Consider the following 15,353-nt stretch of genomic DNA (forward strand, 5'->3'; position numbering starts at 1 on the left):
GGCTTGCCCTCTTCTGTTCCCCCTCTGGTGTGTGGAGGTTTATTCCAAGGATTTGTGGAAAGGAAATGAGCAGCTGGAGGAAGTTTGCTGAATAGGTAAGCAAACGGAGGTAAGGATGCTACTTATTTGGTTGGTAATTTGGTAATTTGATGAATGGTTTATGAAGTGAGATGAGACGCTGCTTCATAAGTAAAGTAAGCGAGCAAAGGTATGGATGCTGCTTACTGGGCAGGATGAGTAGGTACACTGTCCTGATTAACATTACAAAGAGGTCTATAAGTAAAGTAAGCAAGCAAAGGTATGGACGCTGCTTACTGGGCAGGATGAGCAGGTCCGCTGTCCTGATTAACATTACAAGTATGTTATGCTATGTTTAGAATCAACTATACTATGTCCAGTTGTAAATAAAATTGGTAATCAATAGCGCTTACTGTGTGGAATATTCATTAAAATGCTTCGGAAGTACTCGGCTGGTCGTGGTCTTTTGTTGTTTTATCAGTTTTATATCCATTGGGTATTTGTTTGGTGTTTTTGTGAACATTACAAGGAGGTTTATAAGTAAAGTAAGCGAGCAAAGGTATGGACACTGCTTACTGGGCAGGATGAGCAGGTACGCTGTCCTGATTAACATTACAAGTATGTTATGCTGTGTTTAGAATCAACTATACTATGTCCAGTTGTAAATAAAATTGGTAACCAAAGTTATGGAAGTTTAATGTTTTTTGTCTTTTTGGCTTTTCCCGGTTAGGGGTCACCACAGTGGAACTCCGGTCCGCTAATGGTTGGCAGTAGATTTTTATGGTGCCAAGTTGCCAGCCCATTGTCCAACCTTCAGCGAAGGCACGCCCATTCACGCATGTCTTTCGGAGGCCACCAGAAGGAGGGGGATCCAATGCTGTCTTGGCCTAAAGGGAGTCACCAAAAAGATTTTTGGTTTGTCCTGCTGGATTTTCAGCAGGACATTTTGTAGGAGTGGAAAGGGGAGGGGTGCATAGAGAAACATCCCCTTCCATGAGATAGAAAAGGTGCCCACTGCCCTCACTAGGGGGCTGGGTGTCCTAGTACAAAAGAGTGGAAGTTGTTTGTTCAGTAATAAAGGTCATCAAATGTCATTCGGTGTGATGTGTTTATTGAAGGGAACCGGGACAATTTCCCATAGTAGTTTTTCTGAGGTGGATGGGTTGTGTCATCTGTGTTAGGAGGATATCATGTGTCAGTTGAATTGCTGTATTCTCAGGGATTCTGCTGAATGTTGTCACGGGGGGGGGTGGACAGTAAAGCTATTTACTGATTGTGATGTAGTGAAGCATAGGCATTAGAGCAGGTGATAGAGAAACAAGTGATTGTCAGTAGAGCATGTCAAGCTTTAGAAACATGGATTTGACATTTTCGAGATGTTCCTTATTGATTTTTGTCTGACCTCTGCGGTTACAGAATGAAAATGCTTGTCCTATTTATCAGCATTTGAAAACAGACGTAATCCGCAGTGCTCAAGTGAAGGCTGGTATCTCACCTGTGAACCAGCGGATGACAGGACTAACAAAAAACAGAGTATAAAGGATTAGTCCAGATAAAAATCACTTTAACTCATTCACTGCAAAGGAGCTCAGGAAGTCTACATTGTAACTTCCAGTGGGAGGAGCCTAAGCCTTTTAACAGACTCAAATTATGTCCTCACATTTCAAACAAATGTTCATATCTTTGGAACCGTAATGGTTATGAAAGAAGCATACATGGCAACCTCTTTAGCACAAACTATTTTTTATTGTGGTAGTACTCTTTAGGTTCTAGGTTTTAAACTGAATTGTATAAGTCACAGTAAACACAGTAACTATTATATTTGTAATATTTTGTAAATCACTTACAATATCTCAGCTTCCACTCAGGTTACAAATGTACTGTCAGCAGCATTTTATTCATCTAGCTGAGAGCTTTCATATGACACTATAGAGTTTGGTCTGTGTTACTTGCTTGTTGAGATATTTAGACAAATGTAAAATTATATCTATGCAAATTAATATCATAAAAAACAGTTAATATATATTTACCTGCACTAGACAGAGGTCAAATATTAATGTAGTTGAGTTTTTCATTGTGTGAGCTTTAACAAGAAATCTTTTAAAACCTTGTACATAGCATGGTTTTGGAATTATGGATGCAAATATGAACAAGCAATATTTGACGCCTAGAGCCATCAGTAGGAGTTAACTGCAGATGCACTTGGAGGCGTCACTCGGATGTAAAGAGTTAACTAGCAGATCTAGAAGACTCTCTCTCTCTCTCTCTTTGATACCCTCCCTGTGGGAGGAATAGACACCTTGTTGAAGTTTCCAGTAGTCTATTCACTTAAGCCAGTAGATGGGTGAGTGTTTTTGTTCTAATATATTACATTCAACAGGTCAGTTATTTAAAGACAGTTACAGAAAATGGTGGGAAGTTCCATGGGAGTTGATTGGTGGAAAATCTGGGAGATGGAAAAGCAAGGAGCCAATCCCTAATTTTAGAGGCTAGTCCCTTATTTGAATATTCCCGAAAGGCCTGTGAGGATTTACCAGCTCAGCAGCTTGTAGAACCTTATTCTTAGTTAAAAAGTTTTATTTTTATTTTTACTTTTATCTACTAACAGGCAAAGCATGACAACACACTGAGCTACAACTGCAGAACTATGTTTAAGAAAACATTTTCACCTGAGCTTCATCAGATCCATCTAATAGAGTGGTTTCCTCTTTGATAATTTAAAGTGTCTACTTTTATGAGGCCATTACCAGACTTTATTAGTCTGTTTTATAACACATGTAAAATTAAACACTGTGTCTGCATCAGTGGGGCTCATATTCCTTAGAGGCAAGTATGAAAGCTGAATTGTGCCCACTTTTACAGGGCTTATTATCTCCTGACATATAATATGAAAGGCTAATATACTCCTGTATAACAAAAAAGAGTTTACAGTATCTGCTTAGAAGAGGCTCATATATATCATTAATGTAACTCTAGTCACTGTTCTTCTTCCTCTAGATAAAGGCAGCCCTTTTTATATGCATACAAGGCCATGTCAAACCCTGAGCTGGTGGACATGCTCCACTTAAAGAAATCCCAATACTTCAGAGCCACACGCTCCAGGGATCTAAACCTTGTCATCACAATGAACAAAACATGCTGGAGGGATAGGTTCCTGACCCAGAGGCTTCCCATACTTTGGAATAGACTGCCCATACATTCAAAAGGAACCTTGATGATTGGATGGGAGATAGGAAATTCACCCTGGGGATCATGTCAGTCGGCCTGCTAGACAGGGGTCCAGAGAAGTAAATATTGTGGGAAGAAATATCCAGGGAATTGTTATGGCTAGGCTTGCATAGGCCCTAGGGCCGCTAGCCTAGTACCAACCTATGACCCTATGAACCTATGGCCGTGCTGTGCCTTTTGTTACTACATTTATAAATCACTACATCTACATTAACATGGTTTATCTGGTGAACTAGTGACATGGAAAACAAGCCACATTATAATTTTGGGATGTATGTGTGATCTCTAGATGTGTACAAATCTGTAAGTAACTAGCATGGGTTTGAAAATGTTTTTTAAACCTCATGATGTACACAAACAAACAGCAACTTTCAGTTATTTGAAATGTGTTTTTTTTTTGTTTTCTACTATTGATTTGGGACTTTGGTACTAAGAGTGAGAAATGGTGGCGAAACTCTAGCCTCCTAGTTTAATTGATAGCCCACTTTCATACTGATTACATCAGCCTCTTACATCATCTAACCCCATCTCAGGACCCATGACACCACCCCCTTCTCTCAGAAGATTGGTTAATGGCCCTTCCACCTGATCTTTCCCAGTTTCCAGCCCTTTATCCAGCCAGACACAGAGCTATCTAGCCCTCATTTGCACTAATTTTACCACCTGCAACCTGAAGAAAGGAAGAATCTGAACAGAAGAGCAATGACTTCACCACCTGGAACCTGGAGAGAGGAAGAATCTGGACAGAAGAGCCCTCAGTAACTACTAGACTTAGGAAGAAGCTTGACAGTGAAGACCCCAGACTGGAGTGCCTTAAAACCATGCTCTGGGACCAACAGCATTCCACCTCTCACTGCAGCTAGCCCACAGCAATGAAGTATAGATTCTGTAGACACTGGGCCTGCATTTAACAACATTTTTATAATCTGCAGTACAATGAAAATTGTTGTTCCAGGGCAGTACTCCACACTGCTATATTCTTTATAGCATAGGCATAATTCACCTATGCTTGAAGAAGATCAGAGATTCTTATGTTTACTACAAGTGCTTATATACTCTGCAGTTCACCACTTGGTAGTTTATACCATGGGCACAGTAAGCCCACACAAAAGGTTCTGAGCATACATCTCGACCTCTTAGAGCAAAAAAATCTGGACAAAGCCTAAAATGAAGGGGGGACAAATAGGGACAGATTTTAAATATTGCTCTTACAAGCTTAGAAAGTTGATAGAATAATAGGTTTTGCATCAGCATGAATTTTTGGAAGGATGCGGAGTCTGAAACTCAAATGTTTGTCATTATTTAATAACTTCAATCCACAGCTATTTGCCAGAAAAGTACAGATTTTAGGAGGAACACACCAAAATATGAGGCGAAAATCTGGACATTCTGTGAAAATATGTACAGTTGAGAGGTATGAGTTTTGAGGTCTCAAGCTTTACTCACTTTTTACTTTTTTACTCCTACTTGTGCACATCCATGAGCTCTGTAAAAATAAACATTGTGACTTGTTTTCCACTGTATGCTATTTCTCTGGATGCATGTATTATTCAAATATAGGAATCAGCTAATGTAGCTTTAAGTGACTACCTTCCCTGCATATAAAAAGGGTTCTGAGAAGACGATATGCGACTGAGTATAGCTGGAGTTTTTTTAGACGGTCAGCATATGGCATCTGCTTTAGGTCTGTGATTCTTTTAGTGAGGTATTTCTGCGGCCTTTCCAGCTGTTGCAGATGTTTTGTGAGGTACATACCAAACGGGGCATTATACTCTATAATGGGTCTAATGAGGGATGAGTACAGTGGGACAATGACCTCCTTTTTTCTGGATGAAAAGCCCTTAGTGATGAGATGTGCCACATAGAAGGATTTCCTGACTGTTGTGGCGATGTGGTTATCGAAAGTGAGACAACTGTCCACCTGTGTCCCTAAGTCTCTCATCACACTTTCGATGTTTACTGTCCTGCCACCTATGTGGTAATTCATGGGTACATGTTTTTTCCCAAAGGGGATAACTATACATTTCTTGGCATTAAGTTTGAGCCCATGGCTCTGGCACCAGGCTTCTGTTTCTGTAAGGCCCTTTTGTAGAATATCCACATCATTTGGGGATTCAATAATGGCTCCCAGTTTGCAGTCATCTGCAAACTTTGTTAGCCAGAGTCCCTTAGTGTTGGCCTGTACTTCAGAGAAGTAGATGCCAAACAAGAGTAGTCCCAGGACTGAACCCTGAGGTACTCCACGTGTCACTTGTCTGGAGCTGGATTTGGAGTCGGCTACTTTTACAGTCTGGGTTCTGTCAGTAAGCCAGTTGGTAACCCATCGAGTGACGTAGGGATTTATGCCCAGCTTAGTAAGTTTATCTATGATTCCAGAGTGGGGGATGGTGTCAAAGGCCTTGGCGAGGTCCAGATAGGCTGTGTGGACCACCTTGCCCTCGTCCACAGCTCTAGAGACTGATTCGAAGAAGTCAATCAGATTCAGGACACAAGATCATCCCTTCACAAACCCAAACTGGGTGGGATCCAGTGTTTGAAGGTTGCCAATGTCTTTGTTTATAAGTTCCATGATAATGCGTTCCATGCCCTTGCAGATCAGGTTTGTCAGACTGATGGGACGGTAGTTCCCAGGATCCAAGGCGGATCCCCCCTTATGGAGTGGGATAACTTTAGCTGTGCGCCACTCAGTGGGCACGAAGCCTGAGGTGAGGCTATGATTAAACATGACACTTAGGTGAGGTGCCAGTTCATTTTGTAGTTCATGTAGTACACAGCCTGGGATGTTATCTAGTCCCATGGATGCTGTATTCTTAGCTTTGGACAGTTCGGTTTCTACCTGTGTGGCCATGATTATCAGAATTTGGCAATCTTTTGGTATTGAGATGTGCCATTTAGGGGGTGAGAGGGGGATGAAGTTGGCACTAAATCGATCTGCCAGGATATTGGCAATATCCTTGGGATCAGTATATTTAATGCCATTCTGTTGTAGCTCAGAGAAGATCTGAGCATTGCCATTTAGATTCTTGACATAACTATAGAATGCCTTGTGGTTGTCTTTGGAATCTTTGGCAATTTTATTTTCATAACTAGCTTTTGAGGATTTTATGAGGGATCTCAGCTTCTTACTGAGGCTGGTGAGGGAGTATTTTACATCCTGGGATTTTCCTTCTTTCTGCAACAGTTTCTTCCTTCTGTTGTATAGTTTGTTTATAGCAGGGGACCACCAGACTGGCTTCCTTTTTTTGGAGAAGAGCATCTTGGTACTATTTGGGATGGCACGATTCATGCACGAGTGGATGATCTCGTACAGTGCCTTAGCGTAGGATTCTGCAGTCGAACTTCCTGATCCCATCTGCGCGGGTGTTGTAAAGTTTGTCACTTCTGACTTCAGTAGCATAAAGTTGGCTTTGGAGAAGTTTTTTAAGGAGGTTGATTACATCAAGCTTTCGAGCTGAAACTATTTTTCAAGAATGAACCAATACATTAAAACCACATAATAAATAAGTAACACCAGTCAATCACACAACATAAATCATAAACACATTATATAATTAACTAAATAAATCCCTCCCAGGACATTTGTCTAATTAATTAAAAAGCTTCACTGAAACACTATGATCAACTTAGTAATATATTTAAAACATTTTATTACAACCTAGAATGCTCTGTAAAATAAATATAGCATTCTAGCTAACATAAGCTTGTCTTAATTTCAAAATAGGTTTAATACTATTAGTTTTATTAAGCCCTGGATGAACATCAGACCTAAATACATTTATCCATTTATATTCTGCTCTTTCTGTGGTATTCACAATGTCCACTCCCCTCTTATTCTTAAAAACTCTCTGTAATATCCTAAATTTAAATGCATGCTCATTTCCAAACTGTAAAATATGCTTACTAAGTGCATTTGTCTCAACCCCTCTTCTTATATCAGATAAATGGGAGGCAATTCTCTCCTTAAATTTACAGATGTTTTTTTTTCCAATATAAAAGACTTTTTCATATTAACAGCAGCAGTTGGGGTTAATTTACAGTTTATGCCCAAATCCTGGGTTGGACGTTTTAGCTGTATGATTTGTGGTTTAGTTTCCTGAGGGCAAGTACACTTTTAATGGAAATGCCTGAGTTTAGACAAGGGTGGTGGTGGGCATCAAGCATGTTCTGTCAGCTCAACTCCATTTTTTTCCAGGACTGCATTTTGTTTCCTTTTAGTGGACCTATAGGAGCTTGTCCATGATGTGGAAGTGGAACCTTCCCTGGTCTGAGAAATTGTGGCAGTGCTTTGCTAGTTGGTTTCTGAGGATCTGAAGTCTGATGTCAGACAGGTGGTGGGCTACCCTGATTTTGAGTTTGTTCACAGTTTCTCTGTGTAAAAACAACAGTAGCCACAATGTGTGCTGTATATTGCAAAAGCAGTTTTGGAATTACCAGAACAAGTGCTGTTGATTTTTCTCCTGAGTACTTGGCAAAAGAAGTAGCCCTTGTGGCTCATGTATTAACAGTAAGTGCAAAGGGGGGGACAGGGGTAAGTTCCTGTGTTGTTGTCCTCTGGTCTGAATTTGCACTCTACCCAGTCCCCAATGTTCCCGACTCTCTTAAATATGAAATGGACTTAGAAGTTTTTCCAGTTGTTTATTGTCTGTAATCATTACCCAGCTGCCAGTCATGATTTTCTAATTGTTTTATAATCTGCTGTAAAAAGTGTGTGCCATACTTCTGTTTCTTTTGTCCTCATGTGGATTCTGGTGTTGGTTTCTGTTGACCCCTAGGAGTCTCTGGGGGGGGCTCAAAATGGGGTCAGCTGCCTCTTTTAAAGTTCTGATGGGGTTGAGGATGACGTTTAGTAATTTATTGCTGTACCCCCTAGCCAAGAAGTCTTGGTGTAGGCTAATTAGATTTGTGATGAAATCTCTAAGCTCTTTGGAGACACCTTCAATTCTCATCCCTGAGATTTTATAACATCTCTCTTTATGATCTGGGGATGCATGCTTTTACTGTGCAGCAGCATATTAACCCTGGTTGGTTTTCTGAACAGGTTGTTGGAGAGGCACTTGTTTTCCATGTCCTTGGATATGGTCATGTCTAAAAAGTTGACCGAGATCTTGCTGTGAGAGGTTGTGAATCTCAGAAAGCTAGTGGAATTACTGATATGGTTGTAAAAGACATTCAGTGTGGCTTTGTCCCACTCCCAGATGATAAATATGTCATCACTAAAATGGAGATAGCATTTCATCAATGCAAAATAGGAACTTTGGTACACTGCCACCTCCTCTGATTTTTCCAAAGCCACGTTGGCCAGGCTTGGGGACATGGCCGCCCCCATAGCTATTTCAGTAGTCTGCTTATAAAACTTGTTGTTGAACATGAAGTAGTTGTTCCTGGGGGTTAGGTCCAATAACATTCCTAGAATTTCTGTCCCTCCTGGTAATACATGCCTGTCTTTTTCTTATGACTCTGTGGCAGCTTGAATACAGTAGCTGTGTGGAAACACTGTATAAAGTGCTTCCACATCTATTGTGACTTGGAAAGTGGAATTGCTAACTAGAATATCTCATTTCACCATGAAAATCCAAAGAGTCTAAAATAAAAGATTTGCTTGCCTCTGCCATTACTTTTATCAGAGCTTTAAGGTAGATGGATATTGTCTCAGTTATAGAACCACTCACAGGTCTTTCAGGAATATTCAAATAAGGAACTAATCTCTACGCTTAGGGATTGGCTCCTTGTTTTTCTATCTCCCAGATTTTCCTCCAACTAGCTCCCATGGAACCTCCCACCATTGTCTGTAACTGGTTTTAGATAACTGACCTGTTGAATGTAATGTATTAGAACAAGAACACTTGTCCATCTACCTACTTAACTGAACAGACTACTGGAAGCTTTAACAAGGTGTCTTTATTTCTCCCACAGGCAGGGTATCAAAAAGAGAGACATTCTCCTAGATCTGTTAGCTAAAGTGATTTTATCTGGACTAATCCTTTATACCGTGGTATTTATCAGCATTTGCATAGGATCTGAAGGAAAGGGAAAAACTTAATACATTTTCAGAACATTGCTGCTTTAGACTTCAGTTTGTGTTTTATAGACAAAAAAATCATTTGTGTCTGTATTCAGCCAGTAGAATATGATATGTAAGATTTTGAAAGTAACATGAATCCAATATGGTACAAGTCTCCAGAAATAATTTTTATCTTTCAGCAGCCCTTTCCCAGACAAATTATGGTAAAGCTAACAAATAACAGATTCTCTTTTATGCCCATAAGTTTATTTTGCAATGCTTATGTTGTGTAATTCGATTTGTTAGGGACCATTGGAGCCCCAGAATCCAGTGTCTGATGCTCTCCTGACTTTTCTTAAGCAATGAGTGTGATCACTATGACATGTATTCTTTACAAAAATTTAAAGAAAGAAAGTGTGTGTGTGTGTGTGTGTGTGTGTGTGTGTGTGTGTGTGTGTGTGTGTGTGTGTGTGTGTGTGTGTGTGTGTGTGTGTGTGTGTGTCTGTGTATACGTGTGTGCATGTGTGTGTGTCTATGCATGCTTTGCTACCCTGATCACACATTACTAATGCATGCTGACCCTATTCTTAAGCCCCTAACCCCAAACCTACACATTACCTTAGGAAAAACCCTACTCATAACACTACTACTATGTAATGCATATGTTCTGTGATCAAAGCTCATAGCTCTATATTGAAAGGCTGAGTGCACTCTGCATGAGGAATCCTAAGCTTAGTCCATGCCATCAGCATCCTATTTAGTGCCCAGTGTCTCATATTATTCCCAACTTCCTGTGCCTGAAATAAAGAAACATTTAAATACCACTAGTGAATGCGATTAAAGAGTCTGATCTTCTGGACATTGCTTTTTGATGAAATCCACAAAAGCCTTGTAGACTGAATCCTACCCTGCGAGGCAATTACTTCTCTATCAAATGGCCTCTTTGATTTCCTGTACCTCATGGAGCACTTGTGCTTACAGCCTATCTGCTTCTGAATCTAGTATCCTGAACCTATGAGCCTACAAGACATACTATTAAATAAAGTCTGTACTCCCGATTCCTTCAGTAACGTTTGCACCTTCTCGTGTTTTGAAGACCTGCTTCTTGATTCATATGCTTCTGCCTGTTTGTTAGTATAAAACATTTTTGTCTTAGTAGCTACCTCTGGTGCTCATTCCTCTGACAAAATATATATTCACTGACAAACCAAATAGGAAAAAACACACTATGATGAAAAAGAGAGGGACAACTCTCCTAAAGTCCTCAGGAACTGCAAATAAATCACCAGTCGCAAAGTAAAACTGGAAGATAATTTATTGAAATATATATTCACATCAGTTCCAAGAATAACATTTCCTTAATTATCCCTGAAAGCACAAAGAATTTAAGGCACTTTTCTGTGACCCCCCCCCCCAGATAATCTACCATGCCTATTGTTCCTGACACATCTATGTAACCCTCCAAATATGGCTGTCCAGCTAATCATCCTGCCAAAAGGATAATGGATTACTGTGTTGGAGGAACTCTGCCCAAGCTGACATTTCCACCCTTAATGCACTTATGATCCAGACTCTAGGATGCTTCACCCTTTCTCCTTTAGGCAAGCTAGTAAAAGCACTTTCTGTTTCTATGACCCTACATACAAAATGTATCAATTCTAAAAAGAGACATAACTTTCCCCACTATGGTTTTCTTCTTATCAACCAGTTAATTGGTCAGTCGACAATGCCTCCAGCTTTAATCCTGACAATCTAAATGTCCGGGCCTGTGAGTCAATCTCCTGTCCAGAAAAGTCGACATTTTCTGAGCCTTTAAGCTTGTCCAGTGCCAGTGAGACTCCTATTTTGTTCTGGCAAAGCCATTATTTCCTCTTTTCCTGCATCTCATCTTACCTTATGAGCAGCAAATCATCAAGGTAATTAATGCACTGCTCTTCTTGCTGGGCCTCTATCCTTCAATACTCACTGCATTGCCATAGAGAATTTCTTAAAAGTAACATGATACCACAAATCCAACTGGCATGGCTTTGCTGAAAAAAAGTATGTACTCTTCAACATTAAGCTTGACAGGTGCCAATTTGAAAATGAATAATACAAATGTAAAATTATGAATTTTATGTTGAATTTCACCAGCCAGAGGTCTCTCATCACCCCATTGATCTGAACATGGCATTGTATAGCTGACACAGTTTGGGAGCCAGCCTCAGTGCCCTCATAGACACCTCTGACTGATCCTTGGCTAACATGATGCTCATCTATAGATGGAAATGCTTCATGTTCCACTTTAAAATTGTCTCTGCTACTTCAAGCTTTTGAATTGCTGGTTACATTGCAACCACACTACCTGCTCCCTCATTTGCTATGAGCATCCCTTGTAATAGTATAGTAAACAATTTGTTACCTTGCTTGCTCACATAATCTTCTAAGAATATGACCATATAATACATAAAAGCCAAAAACTACTTATCCCAGGTCTTTGTTCTATATGTGGAGTTATACAACAATTTGCCACAAACTGCCAGTGCAGCTGCCACATCCTGAAACCATGGTTGCTACATTATCACAAGCCAGTGGGATCCCTCCTAGTCAAAGAAATCAAATAGCACCACATCATCTTGCCAATAAATTTCCTCTTTGACAATTTGCAATATTTGGGTAGCTGTGTGCTCCATCTGCCAACTCTGATTACTTCCAACCTCACTTTTCCTGACATTTCCTCAGAGCACCTGCTGCAGCTCCCGGTCCCCACCAAAACCCCATGTTTATCACCCAGTGGCAAAAGACTCATAGGAAAAATGTAAGGTGACCCCCAACATAGCCTGTTGCTGTGTGCATGTTCTTTGTAGAACCTTCCTTGCTTATGGCATTTGCCTTCCAAAAAATGTTTTATCTAGTCCATTCACTTATGGCCCAATGAATGTATTTAAAGATATGCACATTTTTTATCCATCCCTTCCAGCTGTCCAGCACAGGTTCCATATCATTATCCAAGAGGTCAACACTGTTACCTTCCCTTGTGCTGTAAATACTTATTCTGTGGATGAAGGCTGTGTTCTCACCTCAGGGCTGTTAAGTGTGGTTAGCTGCTCCATGCACTTGCTGTCCTGCTTACTGGCTCAGGTACTCCTTATCACAGCCAAGTGTTTATATCTTGCTTGAAAGTAGCTGACTGCTTTTTTTTGGAGGAGGGGTCTAAAAAAACATCATACAAAACAACCAGACAGCAATAAGAAAGAAAAATGTGTAACTGGGAAAAGAAGAAGATAAGATTAAATCACTCATATGGATAACTGCACTGGTTTCCCTACATATATTTTCATTATAGCTCATAACTACCTTCCAAACTAATAAGAAGATGTGCATAGTATATGAATAGGTTGTGACTCATAAAAGCCTTGGTGCACAGCAAGGATCTATGTGGTGACTAGCAGCACAAGGCATTATGCTAACTGGGGAATGCAGCAGCATGGCTTATGATAATGAGGTCCCTGCACTTCTTTTAGCATAATCTCACAAGGAACCTTGCATAGTATGGCAGACTGGGGTTCCAAAGGCTTATGTGTGTGTGCGTGTGTGTGTGTGTGTGTGTGTGTGTGTGTGTGTGTGTGTGTGTGTGTGTGTGTGTGTGTGTGTGTGTGTGTGTGTGTGTGTGTGTGCAACAATCTTGCTGTTTTACAGCTATACAATTCAATGATTGATGAAAATCTGTTCAGATTGCTAATATGGGTAGACATGGTGTGGGTGAGTGGTAATATACCCTTGTGCATCTGTGTGTGTGTGTGTGTGTGTGTGTGTGTGTGTGTGTGTGTGTGTGTGTGTGTGTGTGTGTGTGTGTGTGTGTGTGTGTGTGTGTGTGTGCACATTTTGACATGCATAAGTTATCACACAGATACCTGGAAAGTCACACATACATAGATAAAGTCACAATCATACTCCTATATACTTTGACACATTCAGACACACACACACACACACACACACACACATGCACACACACACACACACACACACACACACACACACACACACACACACACACACACACACACACACACACACACACATGCAGACATAAAGATATACACAGTACTTACCAGTTGCAGTTCTAAGAGATCTGCTACTGCCCATAGAGATAAATGGGTGTGCAGCACAAAATACTGCATTCCAGTCCTCTCTTATATGTCCCAAAATAGCATGGAAAACCTTTTCTTTGAATCGGTGTACCTTAATATTTTGATCATGGTTTAAGGCTCGAGGGAGGACCAGATGGGTAATTTGCATTAGCCATGCCCCCAGACTGTCTAATTCAATTGAATGTGGCATTATCTAGCAAGCATCTGTAGGGCTACTTGGTGGCCTCACAGTACTGTAGAGTTACAGCAGTTTTTGAATCTCTCTTTAAATTAATGCCTTGAGCTATCCTGTTATAAACAAGATTGTACAGTCGCTATGTGTTTCTGAATACCCCTCTAATTTTAATTTAATCATAAATATGTAGGTTGCCTTCCATGGTTTCAGCATTTTTTTGTATAGTCACATTTTTTTCTCACAACCTTATTTGATCTTTATTTGGAGTAATTATAATGACTTTTTGGCAAATAATATGAACACAGGGTGGTAAACCCTGACACACTAATCAATAAATTAAGCAAACATGTAGACAGTAAAACATTACTGAAATTATTAAATTAAAAGGTAAAGCAGACTATAAATAAGCAGTTTTATCTACCTGACAAGCCCCTTATGTGAAGTTATTAAAACAGTTTTTGTTCCCCTTCTTCATCCTCATGGCACTGTTACCCAGTGCCCCCACATCCATGCCATGTCTTTTACCCAGTGCCCCCACATCCATGCCATGTCTACCAGCAACTTCGTACCCTCTGGACTTACTCCACTTACTGTTGGGGCTGGTCATGGAACCTAAGGGTGCCTTGAGGGTCTTGGCCATCTCTACTCCATTAGGAGGGTTTCATTCATGCCCTGCCTATTATTTCCCCTTCCTCTTATAGTTCTTTGGTGATGCATGATATATGAGTGCAATGGGGGCATGTGGGATATCTCCCTGTCTCTGTAGCAGTTAAACCATGCCCACTGCCCTACCCCTCTGAGTTACATACACACAAATTTTGCAGCCTCTACTAAGGATCATGTCTGGGAAAACCTCACATAACCATGCACCCTCCTCTCTCACTCTGTTAGGTGCTTGAGCCACCAATCAACATGGTTAAATGGACTATAGTCAGGTCTTTATCCATCTACTCCACCAAAGTGACTTGAAGTTAAATAAAACAGTGCCTAAGCAATACTGAATTTCCAACTATAGTAAGCTGTCAGCTGATTAATTGCCAGTGCATAACAGGTGAAGAACTGTAAGGGGAAAGACTGAGGCTTGCATGAATCACTCACATTGAATTAATAGATGTGCTGTAATGAACATTATATATTAACTCGCATTAATTCATTACATAATGCCAACATCTCAGGGGTACAAAAGAAACTATAATTTGTGGAACAGAAACCTGTAATTGTCTGTCAGAAAAGTGACCAAACAGACTGTCCAAAAATAGCAAAAAAGTGCTTGTGAAAAAAGGCAGGAGTAAAGAGTGTGCCACTAACATCTTTCCCATTCATAATCATTCAAGTGTCCCTCAATATAGTCTTTAGCACCCCAGTCATACTTACAGTAGGTGACTGTAGCCAGTTCTCAGTTGTGTGGGCCCTGGCATTCACAGCACTCTGAAACATCCATGTAAACACTTAATTGTTTCAGGGCTAGATAATACAAAATAAACTAAATGTCTGGCATACGAAATATGTTACAGGACAATATACATGGAAGAAGTTCAAGTAGCTTTTGCAAAAATGGATGCACATTAGGCCAGAACTTGTAAGCTATGCTTGAGGTACTACAACACAGACAGAACCTGTGTGTGAAACCTTAAACTCCCTTCTAGGCTATCCTACAGGGTACAATAACCTCTATGTGCATAAACAAAATTAGACACTTAGGATTCTTCAATGCATGCATTAAAATGGCTATGTAGGTTTTAAGATAGGCATTTGTAAAACTGCTGGAGAATCAGTAATCATTGACAACCATGGAATA

The sequence above is a fragment of the Protopterus annectens genome, chromosome 3.part1, assembly GCF_019279795.1.
Source record: "Protopterus annectens isolate FY-2018-M chromosome 3.part1, PAN1.0, whole genome shotgun sequence".
NCBI classification, from domain to species: Eukaryota; Metazoa; Chordata; order Ceratodontiformes; family Protopteridae; genus Protopterus; species Protopterus annectens.